Raw genomic sequence first — 11,042 nt, forward strand, 5'->3', positions numbered from 1 at the left:
TGTTTTTAATAACAAATGCCATTTTTTTTCATTTCGGAATAAATTCTGAATTTGTTGTATGACAAAAAAATTCAATATTTTTTCCCAAGTTGAGATGAAAACAAATGTTGAAATATCAGAATTTCCTACAGGATGAAAATTCAATTATCTGAGCAGCTCTGCTAATTCTGCAAACATCTACTATGACATATAGGTAGGTTTAAAGCATTACATTTTTATTGGTAAATGTTGGTAAACATCAATTTCACATATAAATTGACCAAAAATATTTCTATCTATAATAATTGAAATTTGCAGATATACAAATACAAAAATGCTGTTTGAGCACTTAGAGTTTGATTCAAGGATATTTATTTTGTGTATTTTTACATGTGATATTGAACCTCATCCCATAAATTTGTGCAACTGTGAAAATGTAAATTGAAAATTTTAAAAAATGCTTAAAAATAAACATTGATAGCTATCAAAATCACAACAAAGTAAAAAATAATAATTCTGCCAAGCATACATATAGGGTCAGATCCTCAGCTAGTGTAAATCCAAGAGCTTCATTGACTTCAATAGAATTATACTAGTTTGCACCAGCTGAGGATGTGGAATTCATGTGAACGGATGCTCCAGGCAGTAAGTAAAAACCCTGGTTTCAATTGCTTGTAGAAATCTTAGGGGCTAATCTTCTAGTCCATATCCACTTTATACTCACATTGAATTCAATGGGAATTTGAGTCAAATACATACGAATCTTAAATAGCATCTTACATGGAGTTGGACCAATTTGCAAAAGTTGAGGATCTGGTGTCCCATATGTTCAAGGAAACCTATTCAGTATGCAAAGAATGGCAAACATTTCTGTGCAAAAGACAGGGACAAAAGAGTTTAATACACAAAGGAAAATATTTGACATGCTGCCAATAACGATACAAGGAACCGTTTACTTAGATGGTCCCTATCACAATAAAGACAGCAAGTGCTTTGACTACTCTGATTAAACTTTAGGATAGATTCTTTGCTGGTGGAACTCCTACAATAATTGGACAGTTCTTCTCATTTGCATTGGCAATAACATATGGAACTCCTACAATAATTGGACAGTGCTTCTCATTTGCACTGGCAATAACATAGAAAAACACTATTGACTAAGCATACAATTTTCAAAAGTACTTAAATGATTTCAGAGAGTAAGTCCTATTTCCAAAAGTAATTTAGTTGCTTAGGAGTTAAAGATCTTGCTTTCATGGGAAAATCAACCTGCATAGCTATTGCAGAATAGGCTGTGCTCAATAACTATTCCAGAACAGCTCCCGATGTGAACACTGTATTCCAGAATCAGAACAACTTTATTCCTGAATAATTAGTCTTCTTACAAAGCAGAGTAATTAATCCAGCCTAAAATCACTTTTATTCTGAATACAATGCCCGCATGGGGAAGTATTTCCAGAACAGCGAAATTATTCTGGACTACATATGCAAGTCAATTTCTCCTATGTAGACAAAGTCCATTGACTTTCCATGAGAAAGTGCTAGGTCACTTACGGATTTTTGACAGTTTTACCAAGAGCTGGTCAAAAATATTTAAAACAATTTTCTGGGTTGGGGGGAGGGGTGTGGCAGAAATGGAATGCTGAAGTTGTCTTCATTTCATGGTCACTGAATTTTTTAAACATATCTTTCTTTCAAGATCATTTTTCCATAAAGCTCTCCTGGATGTACTTCCAAAGCCCTTGCAAAAGGTTTCTGGGGAGGGCAGCCTTATTCCGTCCTCCATGATAGGACACTTTACCACGCCAGGCCAGTAGCACATAGTCTGGAATCATTGCATAACACAGCGTATGGTCCCCATGTTTGCTGGCATTCAAACAACATCCGTTCTTTATCTCTCTGTGTTATCCTCAGGACAGTGATATCATTCATGATCACCTGATTGAAATAGGGTGATTTTATTAAGGGGACATTCAGACGTGCCTGTTCCTGCTGGGCTGTTTGCTGTGGCTGAACAGAAATGTTCCCCGCTGTTAGCCACACGGTGGGGGGAGGGGTGAAGCGATCATCCCAGAGAATTGGGTGTGTGTGTGGGGGTTAGTTGGGTTTGTGCTTCATGTTAACCCGAAAACCGCAGCCCCTCCTTTTAAATTGCCAACCCATTTTAAATGGCCAACCCAACGGCTGCTTGGTATGGGAAATGAGGGCGCTGCTGTTTGAAACCATTCCCACAAGTTATGAATGTTAAAGAAGCCAAAAGACTGTGTCTTACCATGGCTGCCTGCAAGCTGAATTCTGTTGCCCAGCCCTGCGTTTGTGATCTCTCACACCAAACCGGCATACCCTCAATAAGAGGCAAAATGCAACCTTGTATCAAAAGCACATGTGCTATGTAATGTTAACAGCAAGGTTTACCGTGAAAGAGTCTACCCATTGTTCTCTAAAATGTGTCTTTTTAACTACCACTCTCCCTTTTTTTCCTCCACCAGCTGCAAATGTTTTAACGCTCACACTATCTTCTCCTTCCCAGAGGCTAGCAAAGATTAGAAGGTGAAAAAAATGCACTCGTGATTAAATGTTCTCTGAGCTCATGCAGTCCTCCCACACTGAAAGAGCAGAGCAGAATGCATGGAGGCAGACAATGTCAAAGTCCAGGAAAGCACAATATGAACGCGAGGAGAGGTGGCGGGCTGAAGATAATAAGTGGCAGGCTGAAGATGATAGGTGGCATCAGCTTGCTGACAGAAGGCAAGAGGCAATGATGAGGATACTGGAGGAACAAACTGATATGCTCTGGCATATGGTTGAGGTTCAGGAAAGGCAGCATAAGCACAGACTGCTGCTACAGCCCCTATGTAACCAACCACCCTCCTCCTCAAGTTCCATAGCCTCCTCACCCAGGCAGCCAAGAACGCAGTGGGGGGCCTCCAGGCACCCAACCACTCCACCCCAGAGGACTGCCCAAGCAACAGAAAGCTGGCATTCGATAAGTTTTAAAGTGCAGTGTGGCCTTGTCCTTCCCTCCTCCCCCACCTATCCCGGGCTACGTTGGAAGTTATCCCCCTATTTGTGTGATGAATTAATAAAGAATGCATGAATGTGAGGGTACATCTACACTACAGGGGGGAGTCGATTTAAGATACGCAAATTCAGCTACGTGAATAGCGTAGCTGAATTCGATGTATCGCAGCCGACTTACCCCGTTGTGAGGACGGCGGCAAAATCGACTTCTGCGGCTTTCTGTCGGCGGCGCTTACTACCACCTCCGCTGGTGGAGTAAGAGCGACGATTCGGGGACCGATTGTCGCGTCCAAACGGGACCCGATAAATCGATCCCCGAGAGGTCGATTTCTACCCGCCGATTCAGGCGGGTAGTATAGACCTAGCCTCAAGCAACAATGACTTTATTGCCTCTGCAAGCGGTGATCGAAGAGGGGAGGGGAGGGTGGTTAGTGTCAAAGTTAGATTCAGGACTCACAATTTTTTAGACCATTCTGTTTATTAGCACCTTGCTCTGCTAATACATTCAGATAATGTGAGCACCATGCAAGACCCACCCTACCTTATTTTATACAGATAAAAAGAGCCCGAACATAACAAGAGGACAAAGAAAGCAGAACTGACAAGTTTACCCGAGGCTAGACATACATATTCATTTTTCTTACTAACTTTTACATATCTCCGGCTAATGTTCCACCATTAGCTTAAGTGGACTCATTGTTTATGCCTTAATGTTCCTTTTCCTGTATTTCAACATTCCTTATTTCTGCTTAAAGGTACATACAACATTTATTTAATCCATTCTATTTTACAATACAATTCATTCTATTTTCACATTAGCTTACAGGGAAGTAGAGTGAACCAAGCGGGGGGGTTCATCAAGGAGAAACAAACAGAACTTTCACACCGTAGCCTGGCCAGTCATGAAACTGGTTTTCAAAGCTTCTCTGATGCGCACCACACCCTGCTGTGCTCTTCTAATCGCCCTGGTGTCTGGCTGCACGTAATCAGTGGCCAGGTGATTTGCCTCAACCTCCCACCCCGCCATAAATGTCTCCCCCTTACTCTCACAGATATTGTGGAGTGCACAGGAAGCAGTAATAACAATGGGAATATTGGTTTCGCTGAGGTCTATCCGAGTCAGTAAACTGTGCCAGTGCATTTTTAAACGTCCAAATGCACATTCTACCACCATTCTGCACTTGCTCAGCCTATAGTTGAACAGGTCCTGACTACTGTCCAGGCTGCCTGTGTACGGCTTCATGAGCCATGGCATTAAGGGGTAGGCTGGGTCCCCAAGGATAACTATATGCATTTCAACATCCCCAGTGGTTATTTTCTGGTCTGGGAAGAAAATCCCCTGCTGCAGCTTTTGAAACAGACCAGAGTTCCTGAAGATGCGAGCGTCATGTACCTTTCCCAGCCGTCCCACGTTGATGGTGATGAAATGTCCCTTGTGATCCACCCGTGCTTGCAGCACCATTGAAAAGTACCCCTTTCGGTTTATGTACTCACTAGCTTGGTGAGATAGGGATATAGGTTCCGTCTATCACCCCACCACAGTTAGGGAATCCCATTGCAGCAAAGCCATCCACAATGACCTGCACATTTCCCAGAGTCACTACCCTTGATATCAACAGCTCTTTGATTGCATTGGCTACTTGGATCACAGCAGCACCCACAGTAGATTTGCCCACTCCAAATTGATTCCCGACTGACTGGTAGCTGTCTGGCATTGCAAGCTTCCACAGGGCTATGACCACTCACTTGTGAACTGTGAGGGCTGCTCTCATCATGGTATTCTTGTGCTTCAGGGCAGGGGAAAGCAAGACACAAAGTTCCATGAAAGTGCCCTTACGCATGCGAAAGTTTCACAGCCATTGGGAATTGTCCCAGATATGCAACACTATGCAGTCCCACCAGTCTGTGCTTGTTCCCGAGCCCAGAATCGGCGTTCCACGGCATGAACCTGCCCCATTAATACCATGATGTCCACAAGGCCGGGGCCCATACTTTGAGAGAAGTCTGTGTCCATGTCCTCATCACTCTCGTCACTGCGCTGCCGTTGCCTCCTCACCTGGTTTTGCTTTTGCAGGTTCTGGTTCTGCATATACTGCAGGATAATGCGTGTTGTGTTTACAGTGCTCATAATTACCGCGGTGATCTGAGCGGGCTCCATGCTTGCTGTGCTATGGTGTCTGCACTGAAAAAAGGCGCAAAATGATTTTCTGCCATTGCTCTGATGGAGGGAGGAGTGACTGATGACAGGGCTTACAGGGTTGGCTTACAGGGAATTAAAATCAACAAAGGGGGTGGGTTTGCATCAAGGAGAAACACACACAACTGCCCCCTTAAGAATTGAACTCAAAACCCTGGGTTTAAGCAGGCCAATGCTCAAACCACTGAGGTATCCCTCCCCCCACTATTCATGGAGGGAGGGAGGGGGAGTAAATGAATACAAATGAATACAAAACAAATCTGGTCTCTTTCTTGTTTTGATCCATTCCATCTCTCTTATACATCTTAGGTTGGCAGCAGACGGTGCAGTACAACTGCTAGCCGTCGTCGTCTCCTGGGTGCTCACCAGAAGATGGTGCAGTACGACTGAATCTCCATGAAACAAAACTTTAAAAGAGAATGACCTGGAGTCACTCCCATTTATGTCCAGATGCCCCTGATCGATCTCACCAAGGTCTGCCAGGAGCACCCATGTCTGCCCAGGTGCCACTGACCGACCTCACTGAGATCGGCTAAAAGAGCATCCAGGAGATGACGATGATGACTATCAGTCGTAATGCACCGTCTGCTGCCAAAAGGCAATGAGCTGCTGCTGTGTAGCAATGCAGTATCATGTCTGCCAGCACCCAGGAGACGTACGGTGACGGTGAGCTGAGCGGGCTCCATGCTTGCCGTGGTATGGCGTCTGCAGGGGTAACCCAGGAAAAAATGCTCAAAATGATTGTCTGCCGTTGCTTTCATGGAGGGTGGGAGGGGGAGCCTGAAGACATGTACCCAGAACCACCCGCGACAGTGTTTTTGACCAATCAGGCATTGGGATCTCAACCCAGAATTCCAATGGGCGGCGGAGACTGCGGGAACTGTGGGATAGCTACCACAGTGCAACGCTCCAGAAGTTGACGCTAGCCTCTGTACTGTGGACTTACTCTGCCGAGTTAATGGTCTTAATGGTCTTAAGTGGGGACACACACAATCGACTGTATAAAATCGATTTCTAAAAAATCGACTTCTGTAAATTTGACCTAATTTCGTAGTGTAGACATACCCAAATATAAAGATATGGGGCAGAATGCAGTTCTTTGATTCATAGATTGTAACATCAGAAAGGACCACTGTGATCATCTAGTCTGACCTCCAGCATATCACAGCAACAAAACTTTCCAAAAATAATTCCTAGAGCAGATCTAGGATGTATCCCATACTGTAAATTTATTGTGGATGAACATAAGGTTCAAGAAATAAACATATTTCATCTAGCCAGCTTGGTCCAGCACATCCCAAACTCCCAGCTTGTGATTTTCAAGGCTTTCTCAAGGTGTGATTTTCAGAAGGGCCTAAAGGAGTTAGGTGTTCAACTCCCATTGAATTTCAATGGGGGTTGGGCACCTGATTCCTGTAGGCTTCTTTGTGAATACCAGCCTAATGGATTCAGATGCCCAGTTACATCAATGGGAATTGGACATCTTTGAAAATCTCAACCACACGATTTGCTCAGGAAAACTGCAGTTGAGATTTTCAAAGGGGATGAAGGGAGTTAGGTGTCCAAATCCTACAGAGAGTCAATGGGCGCTAGGCGTCTAACAACCTTAGGCTCTGTCTAGCTGCGAGACCTGGAATTTTAAGTCATCACCAGATACATCAGGCCAAATTCTCCCATCATGTTCACTAAGGTAAATGGGGATTGGTTCCATTAAATCACTGGAGATCTGTGCAAAAAAAATGGAATGGCATGAGTGAATAATCAGGTCAGTCATTTGTCCTTTTAACCACACAAGTTAGGGGCTGCGTCCTGCAAATACTCAAATGGGCCTAACCCTGAAGATCCTTACTTGTGGGAATAGGCCTGTTGATGCCAAGGCTTTCACTGGGGTAAGAAATAGTTTCATGAGTAACCGCTGGAAGAGTCAGCCCACAGAATAGTTCTTAGTCAGAAAAAAAAACTTTGTCCAACATATTCAGCTGGTGTAAACTGACATAGCTTCACTAATTTATACCAGCTGGTGATCTGGATCCATTGATCTTAATGGAGCTACTGCTGATTAAAACCATCTGAGCAACTGGCCCATTGAGTTCAAAAGAAGTATATTAGTTTACATCAGCTGCGGATCTCACCCCTTTGACTTCAATGGGGCGATGCTAGTTTACATCAGGTTGGCAAAATGGCCCATTGAATCCAATGGAGTTAGTTCACACCAGCTGGGGATCTGGCCCCACTGATTTCATTGGAACTATGTTGATTTCCATCAGCTGGGGATCTGGCCCCGCTGATGTCAAGGTCATTATTCCTGATTTAGACCAGAAAAGGGGGAATCAGGCCCATAGACACAGATATCAAAATGTTTCAAATAATAATGCCTGATACTGTCTGAATAAGGATCTCAGATACATTAAGTGTCAGTAAGTCCAGATGGGTAAGGTGAGTGTCATGGGGTCCATCACTCACCTCTGGGCTGGTGCCTCTGCCTGGTCAACTCCTGGGATTAGCTCAAGGCCAATGCTTCCTGTCTGCGGTTTGCACACTGTCACTCTGTCTCTGCATCGTCCTGCAGCTACTCTCACAGCCTCAGGAGCTGCAGCACCCTCTTCTTGGCTTGGCTTTCTGGCCGTGTCATCATCTGTGTTTCCCCCTTCCGGGGGTTAGTATTGTAGTCCAATAATCATGCCACTTCTCCAGTAGTCAGTGGGGGGGACCCAGACCCACCCATTACTCTGGGTCTTGACTCAGGGACCCTGTCAATGGCAGCCTCATGCTGCTCTCCTTGGAACTGCTCACTACTTTTCCCTGGGCCTGTTCCATGTAGCCTCTTTGCCTACTTCACCCTTACCTCACGGCCTTCAAGCTCTGCAGTGCTAGTGGCCTTCCACCTGCTGGGAGCCCAGTGTTCACTTCATGAGCTCCAGGCAGCTACTCACCCTGCTCTGCCCTTCAGCTCCTCTTATCTGAGCTAGCTGGTCCTGGATTGGTTGGTCCCTGCAACTCCTGCCTGATTGGTTGCACCTCACCCAGCCTCCCTGGGCTGCTCGAAGGACTCATCTCTGCTGCTAGCTGCTTAGTTAACTCTTTCTACACCTGAGTGGGGCCACCATCCCATCGCGGTGAGGCACAGAATCTTAACCCACAGCAAGTAGTTGGCAGTGCTGTGATGAGAACCAAAAGACTGAAAATCTTCTGATCTCATTCACTCTGGTGTCCACCTACTACATGCAGTGGATTTCCCCTGGAATTACATCAGTGTAACTAAGTAAGGCAACATGATATCTACAGTTTTAAAAAAATATAAGAAAAAGCAAAAAATCTCTGGAGTCACTAGGCCAGACTGTAATTGTCTTACTCATATGAATAGCATCATTGACTTACATTTGATGTATATGCATTGGCTTGGTGGAATCTGATGGACGATATCAATGTTTTCTCTTAAGAATTTCTTTTTTTTAGATTGATTTAAATTTTCAAAATTATGGGGAAGCAAACAATTATTTAATGACAATAGACATTGAACATTTTTGCTTTAATGGTTTATGAAGCTTAACATATTGAATCTCAACCTCTTCTATCAAAATATGCACATTAAATATCCTTAAATCAACAAATTGCACATGTTTTTACTGTTCATTCGGTAGTCCATTTGTAACAAACCTAATTCAAAAGTCTAAACCACTGTATTTTGACTCTAATAAGTGGTCAAGCAGCATTTTTCTTACTTTGAATATCTATCATTGAAAATGTGAGGTTTACCAACACCTAGCTCCAATATGTTTTATTGTTGTTTAGGTTGCAATTTTGAAAGTCACTGAAGAGAGCTGGGCTCACAAACCCCATCAGAATGAAAGTTTCATGCCTAACTCCCTTAGGCTCATTTGAAAATGCCAATCTGATTTTAGCACCTAAATACCTTTAAGGAGTTGGGCCATAGACCCTTGACAAAAGGATGTAATAGAGTGAGAGAGAGAGGTCAGATCATGTAAAAGTTTGTTAAACTACATCAGGATTACATCAATGTGATAAAGTATTGTCACAGCTTTGCAGACATGTCCAAGTCTTCTTCAAGTTTTCAGACAGTCTGATCAACAGTTTTTGGAATGTAAGCAAAGTGGTGCCAATGCATGAGGAGATTAGCCAAAACTGTCAGAGTGCTAAATGTCACAAGCAACTATCTGGGTAAAATGGAGAAATACCTCCTATCAGACTTTTTTACACACAAACAATGAGGACATGACCTGTTCTCAGTGGTGGCAGATGACAGAACAAGGAGCAATGGTCTCAAGTTGCAGTGGGGGAGGTCTAGGTTGGATATTAGGAAACACTATTTCACTAGGAGAGTGGTGAAGCACTGGAATGCTTTACCTAGGGAGGTGGTGGAATCTCCTTCCTTGGAGGTTTTTAAGGCCCGGCTTGACAAAGCCCTGGCTGGGATGATTTAGTTGGGAATTGGTCCTGCTTTGAGCAGGGAGTTGGACTAGATGACCTCCTGAGGTCCCTTCCAACACTGATATTCTATGATTTTATGATTCTATGATTGTAAATACAGCCTGTAATGAGGCAGTGTGACCTCTTTCCGAGCCAGAGGGGGAGAAACCACCCTTTGTACTTAAGTGGGCAGAGCTAGGCCTGCTTCACCCCTCCAACCAGAAGTATGCAACCAGGACAGGAAGTATAAAGGACGGGGCCTCCCATTCAGTTGGTGCTGGGACACCGAGATAGGCAGATGGATCCTGCTCGCTCCTGGGTGCTGACCCTGCTGCTGAGCCCAGCGATGCCCTGCCCTCCAGGGAACTTGCTTCTGCCATGGACCCGCTGGGATTGCTATGGGCCACCTACCCACAAGAGCTGGAGGACACCCGCTGACCCAGGTACACCCTGAGGAGAGGAGGTGGCCCAGGGATAGCCAACCTTTGTCTGGTTACAGCTCTGCCTGAGGCCTGGTCAGCGTGTTGCAGTTGGGATCCCCGCTGACCCAGTGGTGGACTGCTTCACCACTGTTAGGGCCCTGGGTCGGGGTCCAGTGGAGTAGGGTAAGCCCAGCCCCCACATGCCACTCCATTGCTGAGGTGGCAGCCTCCCCTTGCCGGGTCCAGTGGCCTGTGTTCGTGGGCCATTCGCTGGAGCTAGGACATCCGACACCTGGAGTTTGCTCAGGCTCTGCAATAAGGGCCCTGAACTAATTGACTACTGGGTTTGCGCTGTCTCTGTATCAAGAGGCCAGGGCCAATTGACCAGGGTGTTTGCACAATCCCTGCTTAAAGGGCCCAAGGGCTATAGACTCTTGACTGTTCAGCCCCTGCCTTGGGGGGAGGGCATATGGGACCCTGTGAGAACCTGTTTCTGCCTACGGGCAGAGGCTAATTGCCTATCAGAGAATTCAATCCCGTTAGGCTAGTCAGGATACTAACACCTAAATGCTAATTCCCTCCAAATACTAGTCCTAGCTCCCGATGGCGTAGTGAGATGGTGTGGCCTCCCTTCGACCTGGCGGGGGCGGGGGGATGACCACCACCCGACTACACGTCCCCATTCCATCATTCCAGCAGTGTAAAGAGGTCTTCAAGAGCTTGAAAAATTAGTGTTATACCCACTTTAAGGCCCATTTACACTGCCAAAAGGGTCCAGAGTTGCTTTATTGTGAATGAGAAGCAGGCCCATGTAATATAGTTTCCAAACACTGGGCCAAATTCTGTATTATTATTATTACTATTATTATTATTATTATTAGTTTATTTGGATAACCAGATAAATGTATTTAATAGTGGTATGTTTTGATGTTTCGCTTGATTTTTCCCTTGCTGCCTGCCTAAATTAATGATATCCAGGTCATTGAACAATCATG

This window comes from Trachemys scripta, chromosome 12, assembly GCF_013100865.1.
Source record: "Trachemys scripta elegans isolate TJP31775 chromosome 12, CAS_Tse_1.0, whole genome shotgun sequence".
NCBI lineage: Eukaryota > Metazoa > Chordata > Testudines > Emydidae > Trachemys > Trachemys scripta.